The sequence below is a fragment of the Chinchilla lanigera genome, unplaced genomic scaffold, assembly GCF_000276665.1.
Source record: "Chinchilla lanigera isolate Chin_1 unplaced genomic scaffold, ChiLan1.0 scaffold00028, whole genome shotgun sequence".
Taxonomy (NCBI): domain Eukaryota; kingdom Metazoa; phylum Chordata; class Mammalia; order Rodentia; family Chinchillidae; genus Chinchilla; species Chinchilla lanigera.
In genome coordinates, this window is record NW_004955429.1 from 16,105,355 (window position 1) to 16,124,318 (window position 18,964).

Below are 18,964 nucleotides of genomic sequence, written 5' to 3' on the forward strand. Positions count from 1 at the left end.
GCACCATGCTGGGCTGGCGCTTGTGGTCTCCTGGTTGTGTCCCTTCCCAGGAGCCTGGAGGCGCTCAGCATACATCCTGTGTGCTCCAGAGGGAGGCTGTAAGAACAGCCTGCGAGGGAACTTGAGGAGGCCATGGCCCCTGGTTCTCTGGGAGCTGCTTCTGCCTCACACTGGGCCCCTTAGAGAGCAGCTCAATCAGGACAGTGACCTGCGGGGCCACAACAGGGCAGCTCCAGGCTGCACAGGAGCTGGGTCCTCTCCAGGTTGGGTCTGTGCCATTCAGAGTCCTTCGGGCAAAGGGCTCACAGCCCTCGAGAGTCCTGGGGCCCTGGCTTTGACGTCTTTGGCCAGCAAGGATGGTCTTACAGGGGGAGTTTTCTTGTGGGCCCAGATGGATGCAAATAAGCTGCACCATTCTCTGATGCTCTGAATGCAACTTTAGCCAGCAACCGTCCTGGAAAGGGTAACTGACAGAAATTAGTAGCTTGTGCCTGGATTCAAGAATAAATTTTTTTGGTGGTATTTTTTTTTTCTGTCTCTTTCTTGCTTTATGCATTTTATTTTTGCAGAACTTTTCTTATTTTTTTCTTTTTGGTACTGGGGATTGAACCCAGGGGTGCTCAGCCATTGAGCCACATCCTCAGACCTTTTTATTTTGAGACAGGATCTCACTATATTGTGAAATTTCCCAGGTTGGCCTTGAACTTGCAATCCTCCTGCCTCAGCCTCCTAAGTAGCTGGGATTACAGATGTGAACCACCTTGCCTGGCTTTGCTGAATTCTTTGAAAATAAATATACAGCATCTTGAGGGGGCACCCGCCAAAACCTGCATCTTTGAAGAGTGGAATTTGATTCCCTAGGGAACTTCACAGATCTGTAAATTCATAAGCATTCTGCCCTGGAGTGTGCATAGCTCTAGCTATGGCATGATCTCCTTAAGTTTCCCCTGGGGACAGAATTAGTCTGTGTGGCACGTGTGGATGGGTCTGCCCTTTCTCCAGAGAGAGTCACAGCTGTTTTGCGTTACTGTTTTTGTGAGTCCAGTGTACTCACTTGCAAGTTGTGACATTATCTCAGCGTCTGGCTCACCCATATAATATACTCAGTCATGCAGATGTGTGTTAAATGGGTGAGGCTCTCAGCTCTAGACTAAAGCCATCTGTGAGAGCATTTTAAAATAAGTTTGTCCAAGGAAGTCAAGTCTGCACCTAGTTTCTGGGCATTTGTGTTAGCTTGTCGTTACTGTGACAAAATCCACGGGAAAATCAACTTTAAGGAGAAGTTTATTTCGGCTCATCGTTTCCCAGGGTTCAGTCCATGGTTGCCTTGCTCCATTGTTCATCCCAGACACATGACGGCAGAAGAGTGTGGTGGAAGAAGGCTGCTCACCTCATGCCGGCCAGGAAGTGGGGAGGAGGATGGGGGAGAGCAGCTGGGGACAAGACACACCCTTCCATGGCAGAGCTGTGTGACCTACGCATTCAACACAGGAGCCTTTTGAGGGGCATTTCCTAACCAAGCCACAGCAGCCCTATTCTTGTGGTAATAATGGGCCATGAGCTCACTTATCTACATAGCCAGGTGGTGATCAAGGGAACATTGTAATTCACTGTACGAGGAGACCCGTGTTCGTGAGGAGCCCAAGGGGAAAGGTGCCCTGAGTTGGGATCAGGGTTGTGAGTGGCCGGGGCTGCAGATCTAGCCAAGAGAGTGGATGGTGGGGTCCTTGTTTATTTCAGAGGACCTCAGTCCTGCTGTGGAGCTTGCAGTGACTTGTCGGTGACAACAGTTCCATTCCCTAAGACCTCCGTGCTAAGATATAAGATTCATCAGCAAAAAAAATGAACAGAGAGAGGAGCCTTCTGCATCACTTAGCCTGTCTGATCCTAGGATTCCCACCTGTGAAATGGGTCAGGAGGCCATAGGACGGGCCATTCCAGGGCTCAGCAGCTTGGCAAGGACCGTCCATCCCCACCTGTCCCCTAAGGGCAGAGATGCCGATAATGGGAGGCAGGTGCTTGATGGCAGCAGAGTCATCTGCAGAACCTGCTGTCCCCAGTCCCACGGGCACCACAGAGGGGACCTTGGTTCAGTGTGTCACTCACCTCCCTTCCCACACTTCAGCAGAGATTTTTTTTCTTATTGGACTGGTCTGTCTACCTTTAAAAAAGTCAAGAGCCCTGGATCCGAAGTGGCGAGACCTTCATATCTACAGCATTTCTTCATTAGATTTGTGGGACATTTTTTCCCCCCTATTTTATTAGTTTCTTTTCAAAGAGCCAGGTCTGGTATTTATTTATTATTTTCTCTGCTTTCAACTTGCCTAATTTATTTATTTGCTTTTATTTTATGATCTCCTCTCTCCTCTGGGGTTGTTCGTTCCTTAAAAATCGGAAGTTGAAAGCCTCATCAGTCCCTGTCCTTTTTGTGTGAGTGAGCAGGTGGCTGATAAAAGCGCACACAGTAATGGCAGAGGCCCCCAGGGCCGGCTGCGACCACCCCGCAGGTTTTGATATGCAGGTTTAGTTCATTGTTTTCTAGATAGTCTGTTATTGAGTGTTTGATTTCCTCCTTGACCTAGATGTTATTTAAGAGAGTCATTTTTTACATCTCCCATTCTTTCTATTTTTAGCAAGTATTTATTTCCAGCTTTATTATATTGTGGTCAAGACCGTGGTCTCTGAAAGATCCGTTCAAACAAATTTTTATTTTTTGACATTTTCACCACAAGTGACCACATGACCCACTCTCAAAGGTGTTTCACGGACCTTCGTCCAAATGGCACATTCCTATTGGTGTAATGATGGATGCATGCAGTGAGTTCTTTATATCGTCCTGTACCTCTGTGCTTACACTTGCTTAATATTTCGCAGATGAGTGTCAGTGAATTAAAAGGCTCCACCATTATCGAATCTCCCTGTCTCCTTTTATTTCTGACATTTAAAAATGTATCTTGTTCTTTTATAGTTGGGCATATAAAAATGTAAGTAAAAGAAACATTAGGATTTTTTGGTACTAGTAATTGAACTCAGGACCTTGTGCTTGCCAAGCAGGCGCTTGTGTCATTGAGCAATATCCCTGGCCCAAGGATTCAAAGTTTTATTTTGTTTATTTATTTTCTAGTACTGGTGACTGAACCCAAGGTCTTTGTCCTGAACTACATTCCCAGCTCCTTTATTTTATATTTTGAACTTGGCATCCGCTGCCTCAGCCTCCCAGTGAGCTGGGATTATAGGCATGCACCACTATGCCTGGCTTTACTTTTTTTTTGTTTTTGAGATTGTCTCACTCTTATGGAGCCCAGGCTGGCCTCGAACTCACAGTGATCCTCCTGCCTCAGCCTCCTAGGTAGCTGGGCCGACAGCTGAGCATCTACAGTATAAGAACATCCGGACCAATGGACCCTCTCTGAGATTATCCAAGGGCCTGGATTCAAGCCGACTGTTGGTTCAGAGATTGGCTTTGCTTTCTGTCTCTTGGAAACGTCCAAGCAGCTTGGGGTTGCCTGAGGACCAGAGATGCATATACGTGGGAACCCGCAGAGCGCTCAGAAAGCAAACTCGACTTTGGTGAAATTACCTGGATGCTGTGATTGAGCGAGTTGGGGCAACACTGAGAAAGCGGCCTTGCATGGTGCCCACGTCGCCGCCCTCTGCCCTCTGGTTCAGGTTGAGAGCACACAGCTGTGCACACCCAGGCTGGCGCACCTGTTCACCCCCCCACAGCGCTCGCTCCCTGCTCTTTTCCTTTCTTCCCACTGCTGACCTCTCCTCCTCGTCTCTCTTCTAGTCCCCGAGCCTGTGTGCTCCCTCCTGGCTCTGCGCAGTGCTCTGTAAACAAAGAAGCAGATTCTGGGCCGCTGCCTCCTCCCGCAGGTCTCCCCGTGTGGCCTCCGCACCGCCCTGCCGGAGCCGTCGCCTTTGATTCCTGCTGCCCCGTCCCCTCCTGAAGGTGCCCACCGGGCCTCTCTCATCTCCGCCTCTTTTCTCTCCTTCCCGGGTGGGCAGGCACTGTGCAGGCCCCAGGTGTCCGCCTCCTGCCAGCTCCAGGAAGTTTTCCCGTCTTAGCGGAGTCTGATCAAAGCGCCTGTGTTGTTCTGGACTTCTGATCTCTGCCGCGGAGCTGTCCCGGGGCGACGGCATGCCTGCTGGGTCAGATCCCGAGCCTGGTGGCCTCCTGTTTGCCTCGCTGCCAGCTGCTGAGGTGCAGAGCCAGGAGCTGGCGGGTGTCAGGGGCCATGATTCCCCTCCCGCTTCCTACTTCCCTTCCCGCTTCCTACTTCCCTTCCCGCTTCCTACTTCCTGTCCCTTTCCTCCCGCTGCCTCTCTCACTCCCTCTCCGCCTTGTCTTCCTTTCTACCCCCGCCCTTCAGATTCCTCCTTTTCTTCCCCCTCCGTGTCTACCATGGAGCAGGCGCCGTGGGAAGCGTGGAGATGCAGACAGGTGGAACCGTGTGTGTCCTGCTGGGTGACCCTTGTGGCCTACGGAACGGCCTTGATGACACAAGTGAGGTCCACGCTCAGAAAGGCCAGCTGTCTGCTGTCCATGAGAGCTCACCTGACCTCCATCATCTGGCCTAGCAATGTCACACTCGGGTCCCCCCCATGATGCCTAGGTATTCACAGCAGTGTTTCTTGTGTTAACCGGAGCACACACAACCCACCCCTGGGCGCTGGCCCGCAGAGGTGGAGCTAGGTCATCCACGCAAGGAGCCATCGAGTGGTGACCCCCAGCTGTGTACAGTCACGTGATGAATCTCGCAGAGACCCCGACCCTAGAAGGACACAGATGTGTGTAAGGTTCATGGGTGGCAAAGTGCGTCAGACTGGTGGAAGTCAGGACAGGCAGTCGGGGTGACAGGAGACATTGCTGGGGTACAGCCTGTCCCATGTGTCGAGCTGGGTGTTGGCCATGTGGACATTGAGAGCCAGACACTGTGGCTACAGGTGTTTAGAAGACTTCTGCAAGACGGAGCAAGGGGAAAGGGCCTGCTTCCTGCACTCTCGGTGGGGAAGAATCACATCAGTGAGGGAACGCATGCTGACCCTTGCAGTGGGGTCATGACTTGGGGAAGGGCTGGCCGAGCGTCCCTGGAAGGGTGGATAGGAGCTAACGAAGTGGGCCGTGGGTGGAAAGGCTGCACGGGGAGAGCACCAGGGGAACGGGACCTTGTATGCGGGTGCCCTGGGGGTTTGGGGGTCCCGCAGTGGCCACAGGGAGGTGTGTGGACAGGAAAGGAGTCTCATCTTTCTTCTGAGAGCGAGGGAAGCCCCGGAAGTGCTTTAAGCAGGTGCGTGCGGGTGTGTGCGGGTGTGGCCTTGGGTCCTGGAGGCGGGATCCAAGCCCTGGGTTCCCCTAGCAACCTCTCCCCATGGGCCTGGCTCCCTTCAGTGGCTGCCCTGAGTGGCTGGGGCTGGACACACCCGGGGGGGCCACACTGCCAGCCCAGCCGCCTCAGCCCATTGGCCCCACTCCTCCACGGTCCTGCTGTCCCTCCATCTCGAGGTATTGCCAAGTCGGGCGCAGGGCTGCCCTGCCTCGTTCGGTGCTTGTCAGTTCTGTCTCCTCCCTGGGGCCCCAGCAAACATCTGTCACTGTTTTACACTGAGACTTTCTGGGAAAGGTCTTAGAAAGCAGAGTGACAACTCAAACAAAGAGACCCAACACCTATTCTGTCCCCAGAGCCCAGTGCCCTGCCCCAGAGGCAACAACTCTGGCCACTTTTATGGGCACCTTTGTGGAGATACTTTGCACGCACGCACCCACACATGCACGTAAGTATGCACGCATGTAGGCACACACGCATGCACGTGCTTCCCCTAAGTGCTGTCCAGTCCTGCTGAGTGTGCTGCTTTTCCTTTTCATTCCTAGCAGTCTGTGTACCGGGCCACTCCACACCAACACGGAACCTTCTCACTCTTCCGCAAAATGTGTACTGGGGCTGGGCTGGGGCTCCGTGTGGGAACTGCCTAACACGCCTGCCTCACGTGTCTGAGGCTCACGGTCCCAGGGCCTTGAGTGACTGGGAGGTGACTGAGTCATGGGTACTATACTCGTGGGTATTAACTGACTGACGAGTTTATGTCAGAAGGTGGAGTCTGGTGGGAAGAGACCATCACTGAAAGCACGGCCTGGAAAGGTTCACCTCCCTCCATGCCTCCTCCCTTTCCTCTCTGCTTCCTGTCTGCCATGCCCTGAGCAGCTCTCCTCCGCCAGGCCCTTCCACCATGCTGCGGACTGTGTTTAAGCCCACAGGACATAGAGTGAAACTTCTGAACCGACAGCCCAGATAAACCCGTCCTCCTTTGACTTGCAGGTATTGGGTATTTTATCCCGGGGCCAAGGAAAGTGACTGAGACACCAGCACCGAAGGAAAATGTTCAGGAGGCCTGCACTGCACAGACGTGCCGCCTGCTGTGGACAGTGCCTGTGAGACACACCGACACTGTTTCTCTGTCCTTGGCTGCACTGCCAGCCTGTCCCGAGCCCTGTGTTTGAGTCCAGTGCACCTGCTGGTGAGCTTCTCCGATGGCAGAGTTGGGCTGAGGACACGCACAGTTGCAGGTGGACAGTCAGAGCCGAGTACCCTTGAAATGGGGGTGTGGCATCTGGACCAGTCATTCACTAAACAGTGGTCTTTCCCTCTGACTGTTCCCCACCTCACAGGTGAATGGTATCTGGTGCCTCGGAGATATTGGATATTGTAAGTGACAAAGAACACTTAATGTAGTCAAGAGTTTCTTATGTCCTCTCCAGTGCATTATCTCTCCTGTTAGTGTGTGTTTTCCTATTGCAGTTTCCATTGTTTCTTAGTGATTTGTAAGTACTCTTTACATGTGAAGGATGGTGGGTTTTAAACTATCACCTCTCATCTCTTATGACTGCCGATACAGGGAAGCTGGTGACTGTACAGCTGTCATTGTTCAGAGTTCCAAGAACAGATGCCAGGGTTCCTTTCCAGAACTGGGGGCTTGGGACCATGTGGGGGCCAATGCCCTGGGGTCCGAATCTTTAGTCTTCTCTTGGAAAGATCTCACCGGCAACTCGAGCTCTTGGCCTCAGCCGCAGCTGTTGGCAGTGAGGACTGTTTGTGCTGAACCCCACTCACACGCTGCGACCTGCGCCTCGGACTCTGTCAAAGGCCTGGCTGGATGGAGGTTGCTGAGGTCCCCGATTGAATTTCCCAGTCCTGTGGGGCCGGGTCCCAGCCCAAGCCTGTGCTGCGTGGGGACGCTCTGCCCTATGCCCCCCTCACCCGCTGTCCTGGGCTGAGAACTGTTGATCACAGCCCAGGGCGCCTCATTTTATTCTCTGGGTGCAGGGAACAACTCTCATCAGCATCGTCCTTCCCTGAGGCCGGGTGGGGTCCTGTGATCCCCTCCGACGCACACCAGCCACGCCCTGGCACTGGGGTAGGGATGCTGGGCGCAACCTCTAGGTGTCTCCACCAGGTGGCGCCTAGCAGCAAGGGTTCGCCACAGGAGGGCACAGGTGTAGACCTGTCGGAGGAGGAAGGTGGGTGTGGGTGCACGTGTAGGGGGAGGGTTTCCAACTTTCTTCAGCCAAACTTAAACAAATCAGGCAAGTCTAAAAGGAAACTTGGGATGGGGTGAATGGTCCATGAGGGTAAGTAGAGACTTCCAGGAAGGGGTAGGGGCCAAGTTGGAGATATCTCCAGGCAGCAAGGATGGTATGGGCAAAGGCTGGAGCAGAGGCACCCAGGATGAGCACAGAGGCAGGCTGGGGCTGCAGTAGATGAGATGGATGACTACAAGGGTGGCTGTGAAACACATTCTCTTTTTGGGGTGAGACTCTGATGGGCTTTCTATCCTGGACATGTGGATTCTCTTTTCTTGGTCACTGGATGGGTGGTGAGACACACAGGGTTCCCTCCCCAGCCCTGTCTCTGTCTCTGTCTCTCTCTGTCTCTGTCTCTCCCTGTCTCTCTCCCCAGCGCATGGCTGGGCTGATAGGACTTGGCTCTCACCTGTCACACCGCATGCTCCCTGCCTCCTCTTATCCTCTTACTCGCTTGCAGGAACCAGCCCTGCGTCTCTGAAGAAAGCTAATTTATTTTCTAATTACAAAAGAAGATGGGCTTGAGGCAAGGGCTGTGGCTGGCTGTGGCCTGAGGGGGCTGGGTCCCTGGAGGGAGGAGCAGGAGACCCCGCCCCACTCCTGGGCCTGTTTGAAGGCCAGGCCTGCTGCTGGCATCATTGTGGGAGAGGGTTCCGAGCCTGTGGCCCTGTCTTTCCATCTGGGATGGTCTAATTCTGGCTGGGGGGTCACTTAATTATCCGTGTAGACCCCTTTCTCTCCCTCCTGTTACACCTGCGCCCCAACAACTCGTGTTCCTCCGTGTGAGCGGAAAGGGCGCCTAGAGCCAAAGCTCAGCCAGCTCTGCCCCTTGGTCACCACGTGTTCCTGCTGGGGCCTCAGAGATGGCTGAGACCCAGGCCTGCTCTGGAGGACGAGACTTCCAGCAGGAAGGCTGGGACAGTGAAAAGTGAGGGCTGAACAGCAGGAGGATGCGTCCGGGTGAGCTAGAGTGGGGCATGCTGGGAGGTGCTGGGGCGCCAGCCCCACGGTGTGGGCCGGGTGCAGAAGGTGGGCGTGGGACTGGCCAGAGACGCCCCTTCTGATGGAACACTTGAGTCTGCCCTGCCCTGCCTCTGGCTGACCCTGCGTGGGTCACCTGCCCAGTCCTGAACCAAGCACTGTGGCCGGGGGTGTGTGGGGCAGTCACAAGCCTGCACCAGTGTCACAGGGCTCTCGCTGGGCCTCTGGAGCCTGGGCTGGAGGCAGGGCAGGAACCTGCAGGCCCTTCTCCTGCTCTCTGCACCCACTTCCCCTGTGGTCTGCCCTCCTCCCTACACCACCCTTTGCCTCATTTCTGAGGCCCTAGCTGTGTCCTGTGCTCCCCTAAGCTCTGTTTGGCTCCTGGAACTCTGTTGCCACCGTCCTGTGCCCTGAAATGACCAACCTGACCAAGCCTGCATGGAGCGTCCACCCTAGGGGAGGTTCCATCAGTCACCCTCTGGGTTGTCAGGGACAGAAACCCAACTCAAGCTGGTTTAAGCAAAAGATTATGGAGATGGATCAGGCACTGCAGGACCTAGGGGCTTGAGGAAGATCTTAGAGTCTTACGGTGGCTCTGTTCCTTAGCTCCACCTTCTCTGGGGTTTTAATCCATGCATCCATCCATGCATCCATCCATGCACGCATGAGTGTGTCCACCCATCCACACATCCGCTCGTCCATCCCCTAGTGGGAGCAAAGATGGCTGCTGTGGGGACTCAGGATGCAGCGCAGGCTCCCCCTCGATGCAGGACCTGGCAAGGCTGTCTGCCGGCAGAGGATCAGCACTGCGGGAGGGGATACCCTGTGTTAGGGCACACCTCCCCCTTGGTGGCTCAGGCCTGCTGATGACAGGTGTGCGGTGAGAGGCTTGGTCCTCCCAGTAGACTCTGGGACAAGCCCTGCTCCAGTGTTCTCTGCTGGTGGCTGGGGCTGTCCTTTGTCTGTCTGCCCACTCCTCCTCCTCTCCTGTCTTCCACCAGGGCTGAGCGCAAGGTCCCCTCTAATGAACGCTTTCCTTGCTAAAGTCTGTCTCAGAGTCTACTTCTCAGGGGACCCAACCGCTACAAACCCCGAGGAGTCTCTTGTCAGTGTCTCGCTCGGGGACCCTGGAGAAAAGAAAGACCTTTCTCAGAGGTGCTGCAAACCGCCCAGGAGTGGTATTCCTTACTTCTGATCCACTCTGCTGGGGTTTTAGCACCACCCGCTGAGCCAGTCCCTGTGGAGAGGAGGGTGCAGTGCTCGGTCCTTTAGCCCCTCTGAGACGGGGCCTGAGAGGAGGGGAGGGGTGACTCTCCAAGGGGAAACTGAGGTGTCGGCGGTGGAGTCGAACGCCAGAGCAGACCGGGTGCGGGTAGGGAAGGAAGTGCACCTTTCCCGGTCGCCTAAAGAAAAGTGGGTCAGTTGCTTCCAGCTGTCTCTCTTTCTCTCTGTGCCCCCACCCCCATTTCTCTAGCTGAGGAGATATTTTATGCAGGGCACGGGCACAGCCAATGATTCTGTCACCGTGGCCGGACCCCAGGTACCAGGTGGCCACATCCCAACGGCAGCTCAGATTCTGCCCCATCAACAAGGGGACCCCACCCCACCCACTGCATTTCCAGAGGTCGTCTGGAAGACACACACCAAATCAAAGCCCACTCTCTAAATGGGCCGATCCAGAGCACATTTCCCCCTCCCTGCCCTGGTGGAGGGAGAGCTGATTAATGAAATCCATGTTCCCCTGCATCTAGGATGAATGGGACAGCCATAGATACTTGTTCCTCAGTTGCCCTCCAAGCGGGCAAGTTTCCTTTTCCTGGCTCTGCCCTGGAATCTCTGGGGAGCCAGCGCTGGCTGAGAACCACCGTGTAGCCTGGGGCCTGTGATCCCTCGCTCGGTTTCTGTGTGGTCAGGCTTGGCTCTGCACCCCACTCACCCCAAGGCCCAGTCACTCCTCAGAGCATCAGAAGCTGGCTGGCTGCTCCCCTCCTCTAAGCTCTGACGCCTCCCCAGGTGGCCTGGGGGACCTCAGTCTGAGCCCAGCACCCTCCTCACACCACCCCCACCGCATACCCTCACCTTGAGGACAGCCCTGGCTTCTGCCCAGCCACAGAGCCCAGGAACCTGGACCCCACTTGTGACTTTCTGTGGGTCACCTGACATTCACCATCCATCACACGCCCCTTCAAGTCTTCCATCTGACCAGCAGCCGTGGCTCCTGGCCTGATGGCTTGGACTTGGGTGTCCCCTGACCCCACCCCCAGCTCCCACTGGGCCACTAGACACCCCGCCCGGAACCCTACTTGTCTCCCCGGCTTCCTTGTGCAAGTGCACATTGTCCCCTGGCCCAGCCCCTTGCTGCGGTGCTGTTGCCCGAGGGTGGCCTTGCTTTCCTCTGTCTCTGTTTGTGCTGTTCCCTCTGCGGGGAGCTCCCTTCCCTGTTCTGGCGATTGCTTCCTGGGACCCAAAGTGTGTGGCTGTTCTGAAGACCCCTCCTGGGCCTTCCTGACCCCAGGGGTCCCTGAGGCCTTGTGTGGAGCTGCCTTCTGGGGTGCTGACCTGTTCAGCAGCAGTGGACCTGGGGCATCTCAATCCCAAGCTGCCGGTGAGCCAGGTTGTGTCAGATTCCCCATCAGCTCATCCTTGCCAGCCTCCCGGGGCCTGCGGGAGGGAGACTGTGGCCTCCAGTGCCCTGGGGTGGCAGCCACAGCGAGCCGGCAGCCAGCAGGACCCCTCTGCTCCCGGAGCCCCCCTCCCCAGAATCCCCCGCCAGGACCGGTGGCCGGGCGACCTGACTTCCTGTCCCATCTGGCTCCGGCCCCCACCCCCTGCCTAATTAACGCCCGGAGCAGCCATCGGCCCCTTCCCTCCATCTCATCTCCGACATTTTTCATGTCTAATCCACCGAGGAGATCTCCTGAAGGCTTTGAAGTCTCCGGGCGCACGAATAAAGATGTCACCCTGGCACATGCAGCGCTTCTTAATGAGTGCGGGTTTGATGTGGGAGCCGAGGCCCGGAGGGAAGCCCTCCTCCCCCCAGCTGCAGCATGGCGTGGCCAGGCAAGTGGGGAGGGGGGGAGCCCAGGTTGGAAGCCGGAGCTGGGATTCTGAGCTGCAGCGGGGGTGGTGGAGCTCTGATCCCCCTCGCCGTCCCTGGCCTGGGAACCCCTTGCCCAGGCGCCCAAATCCAGAGACCCTGAGGCGGCTGCTGGTCAGGGGAAGACAAGGGGAGGAGAAGGGGCCCTTTGAGGGCACTGGGAGGACATGGCACCTGCTGCGGCTTGGGTGGAGACAGGGGAGGGGACAGCTTCTGAGAGTGGCCCTGTGTCCCCAGTGTGACCAGCGTGTCCCTGTGGCACGGGCCTGGGTGGCTCTGGCTCCCATCTGACCTTTGGCCTCTGTGTCCGAGGACGAGCACTGTCACATGGGGTGACAGCAGGGTCACAGCTCAGGGCTGCTCCATCATCACCTGGATGAGCCTTTTGGGCGTCTCTGGGCCTCAGTTTGTCCCTCTGGAGAATGGGGCTTATGGATCCTCAGCTCTGTCTCAGAGGGAACTGTGGGGACAAAGGGGTCCAGTGCAGGACTGGAATGCAAGGGGTCCCACAGCTGACAGGTACTGGTGACAAATGGCCTTGTGCCTCTTCTCCACCCCATCACCTGCTTGCGGGCAGTGCCCCGGGTGGCTCTGTGTGCCAGCTGCTTGGATGTCATGGGTGTAGAGACACCTCCTAGTACCTTGAGGAGGGCTCAGATGGCTCCCTGGGGATGTTCTCACTGTGCCCTGGGCCACCAGGCACCCCCCACGCGGCCCCTGCAGTAAGACCCCTGGCCATTCCTTTCTGCTCAGCTCTGTGGCTGGCAGTTCCTGAGCAGGGCGGCCAGGCAGGCCGATGCAGACCCATCTCACAGGGGCTGGCAGGGGGCCAGAGGGGCTTTGGAGGTCACCCCAGGTCACAGGCCGAGCCAGGTTCACTGTCAGGTCGACCAAGGATGCAGTTGGTCTCGCACTGTCTCTGCTGGTGTGCTCAGCCCCTCAGGAGCGGGATGGGGACCACCATCACTTTTTAGAGGTGCTTCTGATGTTGGGGTATGGCTGAACCGACATTTACCTGGCGGTGAGAGCCAGCAGAGGCCACAGGGAAGCCCTGCCCTCCTCCCCATGCACAAGGGTGATTTTGAGGGGTCCTGGGCCCCCAAGGAGGGTCACATGCATGGACTTTGTGGATTCATGACGTGGAGATGGGGCGGGGCTGAGTGACTGCACATAACCTGCACTGAAGGACCGTGGCTGGGGTCTGGCAAGCATGGGGGACAGGGGCTGCGCCCAGCCACTCTGACACATGGCTTGTGTCAGGCACTCCCCTTTAGCCTCGCTCAAACCTTTCTGAGGGACTATACAGTGCCATTTTACAGAGCAAACAAAGATCAGAGAGGTTAGTGACTTGTTGAGGTTGCACAGCACTGCTTTCCTTTCCTTCTTGCCTGGTCCCCATTTCCCTGTGGGATAAGCTGGGACACTTCCCAAATAAGCAATGTGGGCTTGAATACTTGGCTCAGGATCTGTTTCTAGGACCCTGGCAGCATCCTCATGGAGCTGGTAGTGATTTACCAGGGATGCCCGCCTCCCCCAGTGTGGCTAGGTCTGGGCCCAACGGCTCCCTCCTCAGAGCAGTGTGGCCAGGTGTGAGGGACCTGTGGTCCTGGGCCACTTCAGCAGTTATTATTAGGCCGCTGTGATCCCTGGGGGGGGGTGGCCTCCTTTCTGATGGACACAGACACTGAAGAGTTGGGGGGACCCTCGGGGCAGGGCTGTGGCCCGCAGGAGCCTGGAAGCTCCTGGCTCCTCATGCTGCCTGGAGTGCCCTGTAGGGCTTGGCCACCTTCCTGCTCTTGGGTCTTGCAGACTCCTGAGACCTGCCCAGTGTCCCTGCCAGCCCTCCACACACCTCGGCTCCCGCCACTGGCCCCAGCATACCCTTCCCTCTCTGCCCGCTGTCACCTCTCTGAAGATCCCTGGCCCAGGCTGCACCAGTCACCCCCTCTTCCCCTGCCCTTCTCCTTGCTCTACTGCCCAAATACGAGTCCCTTGTAATTTCCAGAAGGCCCTTCTCCTCTCCACCCCAGCCTCGCCCATCCTGCCGTGGCATGCGCTTTTGGCTCCCCAGGAAGGGGGCTTGTTGACTCAGGGCCACTCAGCATTTCCATGTCAGGGACTCTTCCCCTCCTGTTACCCAACGACCACCAGGGCTGATCCCCGGATGCTACGCAGCCCCTGCTGCCCTGGGCCCAGCTCTGCGTCCCTATGAGCCCCTGGGCTGAGTCAGGGGAAGGCCATGAGCCAGGTGCAGGGTCCGGCCACGGGATGAGGTTTCCAGTCGGACGTACCATCTCCATGGCGCTAGCCCGGGGCTCGCAGGTGTGTGGTGAAGGGCGCCAGGGGACCCGGGTGCAGGGAGAGGGCTCAGTGGTGCTGACCTCAAGTTCAGACATATGGGCAGGCAAAGCCCTGTTGGAGATGCACTCTGATGACTCAAAATGACTGCTTCTGCAGCAGCAAAACCAGCCAACCAGCCAACACTAAATCCCACGTGGATGTGAGAAGCAGCACAGTAAGTAGTGCATTCAGGAACTTTGGAGTCTGATGATGTGAAATCCAAGGCTTGCAGCAGATTTGCTGTGTGGTATTGGGTAATGTCCCTCACCTCACTCTGCTTTGCTTTCCTCGGAGCTGCAGAATGGGGGCTGCAGGCACAGCTCAGTGGCATCGTGAAGCCCTGGGTTAGATCCCCAGCACTGAGAGAGGGAGTGGGGATTAAAATAATGGTCATGCTTACCTTACAGTGGGTGTGAAGGGTGTGATGAGTTAATACATGTTCCAACCCAATATTCAGAATAGTGCTGTAGTAAATAGTATTACTATCATCTGGAGAAAGGATAAAGAAACTGGTCCGGTCATAACACAGAATATTGTACAATGTTTAAAAAGAATGAAGCAGATCTGTAAGTGTCAGTGGAGGTAGCCGTTGAGTATGAGTGTAAAAGAATGTTTCAAGTTAACATTGTCTAAGTCTGTTTTCAGTTGCTGTAACAAAATCCTGGAGATCATGTGATGTATAAAGAATGGAAGTCTGGGGGCTGGGGATTTAGCTCAGAGGCAAAAGCGCCTGCCTTGTAAGCGCAAGGTCGTGAGTCCGGTTCCCGGTACCGGAGAAAAACCCAAAAAAAAAAAAAAAAAAAGAATGGAAGTTTGTTGGGCTCGTGGTGCTGGAGGCTAGAAGTTCCAAAAGCATAGTTGGTGGCATCTGGTGAGGGTCTTGGACTGTGTCATAGCACAGTGGAAGAGTGGGAGGGGCAAAGCACGAGGGCTGCCTCAGTTCACAGCAGCCCACGTTGTGGTACCCTCACCCTGTTCTGGGAGTGTGAGAACAGACTCACACCCCAGGAATCACCCCAGTCTCTCCAGACCAGTGCAGTTCCGCCTAAGGCCTGAGTCACCTTTTAACCATCTGCCACCTCTCAGCACTTACACCAGAAAGCAATTTCAGCATGGGTTTCAGAGGGGGCGAACCCTACCCTGACTGCAGCAGGTACACGTCAGACACCATTTATGATTCCTGCGTGTTTCAGGTGTGCATGACGGGATGAGTCCTGAGCTTGAACACACAAGGAGCTGTGCTGATGATGGTTTGGGGGAGATGAAGATGGAGGTGGTGGTATTGGGGCCTGGGACAGGGATTTCAAATCCCCCAGTGAGAAGGGGGGACTTTACCTTCCTCTTCGACGTTCTAATTGTGCACAAGGAGAGGGTCATTACTCAGACAGCGACGGCCACATATTTAGAAACAGACAATGACTGTTGGAGAAGGGGTTTGAGGGGTCCATCCTGCCTGGGAGGGCCTGGGGTGGGCAGAGAGTGTACCTGAATCTCTATGCAGAATTATCGAGTTGGAAAAAGCACTTGTGTGTTACAGAATTATTACAGGGTAATTTAATATTTGGAAAAGTGGAAGGAAATTAGCTACATTTCTTGTAATAGAAGCAATGGGAAGTACAGCTGAAGAAAATCCTCTGACAGCCGGGGCTTGGATGTGAAAATACAGAAACCCCAGCCCACCGGGCTGAGCACTGCACTTAGCATGCAGCCTCTTGTCCAAAGGCACGGTGGGATGGCCGGAGACGGGCCGGGCCAGCTGGACCTCACCGTCGTGAGCACAGGACCCCATCCCCATCTGCCCGAGCCCTGCACTGCATGCCAGCCACCAGGACTCCACACCTCTCCCTGCTTCGAGCTTCCTTTGATCATTTTTATTCTCTGTAACAAGCAGAGCTCCACTTTGCCGAACACTTACAGTGTGCGAAATACTTCATGAGCTGCATCTCATTAATCTTGCAATAACCCCCGAGCCGGGTCATGGTAGATTGATTGCAGAAATAGATCCAATCAATTCTTCTTCCTTCCCCACCCCCCGCACCTTCGCCCTTTGGGGCACAGCCTCCCAGGAAGGGGCAGGGTCCACTCCTCCATCCGCTGGCTCTGGGCTGGCCGGTCACCTGCTTTGGCCTGTGGAATGTGGTCAAGCAACACTGTGCTGGTTCCAAGCCTTGGACTCCAGAGACCCTGTCCATTTCCAGTTTTGCTCTGGCACCTTTCCGGCTGATGTGGGAACGGCTCTGGAGGCTCAGAGACCCTGGCCTGACCACCATCGTCACGTGACTGAGTCACAGCACCGGCGAGCTGCTGGCTGACCACAGAAACACAAGCAACAGGGAGTGCTGCTTGTCTCCTTTCCTTCACACCCCCTGTGTCTTGAGGGCCGTTTGGTAGGCAGCCTGATTTGCACCAATAGACTGGCAAGGAAACGATCTCAGACAGGCTGAGCGGCGTGTGGTGGCCTGGCCGGGCTGGACCCTGGTGGCCACACTCAGAACTGTGGACCCGCCTGGGGTATGCGGTCTCCCGTGTCAGTTTTACCTCCAGCACGGGAATAGTGTTCTACATCTTGTCCTGCTTGTTTCTTTCATTGCATTTCAAGGCTCCAGGGACAATTCACCTGTGAAAGACGTTCTGGGGCGGCCCCATCAGCCCCCACCCTGCCCCCACCCCTCATTTCCGCCTTGGGATAAAGCCCCTGCCTGATTTGGTTCTGCAGGTCAGGCCGACCCCAGGGAATCAGGTTGGCAGAATACAGGACTTTACTGAGTAATTATAGGATTAGGCATCCCCCTCGAAATTAAATGCTACCTCTTTACCTTCCAGAGAAGAATCCCACCCCCCACCAGCTACCGTGTAATTATCCGGTGAATTACTCTACGGAGGTCTCATGGTAATTATGTGAGGAGTCAAAAGCCAGCAATTCTTCCAGTCATTACAACCGAGGAATTAGCTTTCATTGTGCAAGCCCGCCGCGTCGCAGCAGAAGGCTGGTGCCCAGCGCTCCACCCTCCAGCGTGGGACGAGGCCTCCAACCACCCTTCCCAGCTGCCCGAGGATGGACTCTGAGCAAGACGGGGTGCCTGGGCACAGCCCAGAGCTACCCTGACCCCCGGGCGTGACGGTTGTCCCCCTCTGGGCTGCCAGAGCCCTCCAGGGGGCTGCCCCTTGGCATAGGGACAGCAGGTGTCTACTTCCTGCTGGGCTTCACGTCCTCTGAGGGTTTGGAGGGCAGGGTCTACATCTGACCATCCCTGTACCCCTGGTGCCTGGCAGAGAGCCTGGCACAGAATGAGTGCCAGCAAACGCTTGTTTAATCAAGAACAAGTGCACATCAATGAACTTGCAAGTGCCTGATGAGTGATATAATTATTGACAACCCCTCATCCCAAGCACGCTCAGATTACACGCCGACCTGCCGCCCACATGCAGCAGCGTGTTGGGATTGTGGGCTTTGGGTTACCACCTGCATTCAGCCCTTCAGAGCTGTGTGCTTGTTTTCTGCCTCAGTCTCTCCCTCTGTACTAGGGCTGGTTGCTAAAACTGAATGAATTTGAGCCAGGCATGGTGGCACACACCTGTAATCCCAGCACTTGGGAGGCTGAGGCAGGAGGATTTGCTGAGAGTTTGAGGTCAGCTTGGGTTACATAGTGAGTTCAAGGCCAGCCTGGACTACACAGTGAGATCCTGTCTCAAAAGCAAAATAAAATAAAAAGCCCCCCAAAACGAAACATGAACTTGTACCAGCATCTGGCACAGAGCAAGTGCTGAGAAGCGTTTTGCTTCCAAGAGGAGGGTTGTGTTGTGTCGTAGGCTGGGTCCCGCTGTGCTCAGCATGCCCTTGAGCCATCAGCAGTTAGGGAATGGAGGTGCATGGCAGCACCCAGAGAAGTGAGAGCTGAGCGAGAGGGGGATTAGGCTTGAGATATCCTGGAGGTGGGGTCTGCCTCATTCAGGTGGGGCCCGGTCTCTGCTGCTTGGTGGCCTTGGGCAGGTGGCTTTGCCTCTCTGAGCTCTGGGGTGAAGAGCTGTGAGGGCCTCTGAATGCTGTTGTGAGAATCTAGGCTGCTAAGATGTGCAACTCAGAGAAAACGCTCAGCTGAAGCTCTGCAAAACACAAACGTGCCGGGCACGCCCTCCGTCTGACTCATCAGCCTCGGTCCTGTCCCTCTGTCCTGCAGCTCCAGGAACGCCTGCATCGCCGCCCGACTCGGGGCCAAGGGAGCTACCAACCACCGCCCAGGCCAGGGCTGCAGAGCCCGCTGCGGCTGGACTCCTGGAACCGGGTTTTTCTTTGCCCTCCGGGCTACAGCCCACGCCCCACGTGACATGGGTGCCTGCCTGGTGCTGGGTGCGGTCTCTTGCACAGCTGTGCAGCTGCCCGTTGTGGATAGCCTGGGAGGGAGAGGGCAGTGCGGCTGTGCCTCAGCCCTCCCCCTCCCCCACCACTCACCTGTCAATCTCGTCCCTCCCCTCCCGAGCAGGGACGTTCGGAGCTCGCCGTGGTCTGCGAATGGCAATCTGAGGCTCCCCGCTGGGCCCGCTCCTTTTCAACCGCGCTCCCTTCCACCGCTCCATCACTGCGGTGAGGCCGAGACACCGGCTGAATGAGGCGGCCGCTCAATGCGAGCCTGCTACAAAGAGAGTATTTTGATGTTTTCATTTCTTTCTAGTTCAATAATTTGAGAAAATACACAGACTCGGTGCTCGTTCCAACAGGCTCGCTAACTACTTTTTAAAACTTTGTGTTGGTTAACAGCGTAGTGGGGGTGGGGAGCGACGGCGGATGGGACCCTGGGGCGCGGCTGCTTTGCACCGGCGGCTGTCTTCTCCCTCTCCTCTTCTCTGCCCTCCGTAGCTTGCTATTCCCGCAAAGCGGCGGACCCTCCAAGTCTGCGGGGTCGGTGCAGGCCCAGCTCGGCCACCCAGGGAACAAAGACCCTAACCTGGAGCGGCTACCCGAAAGGCCA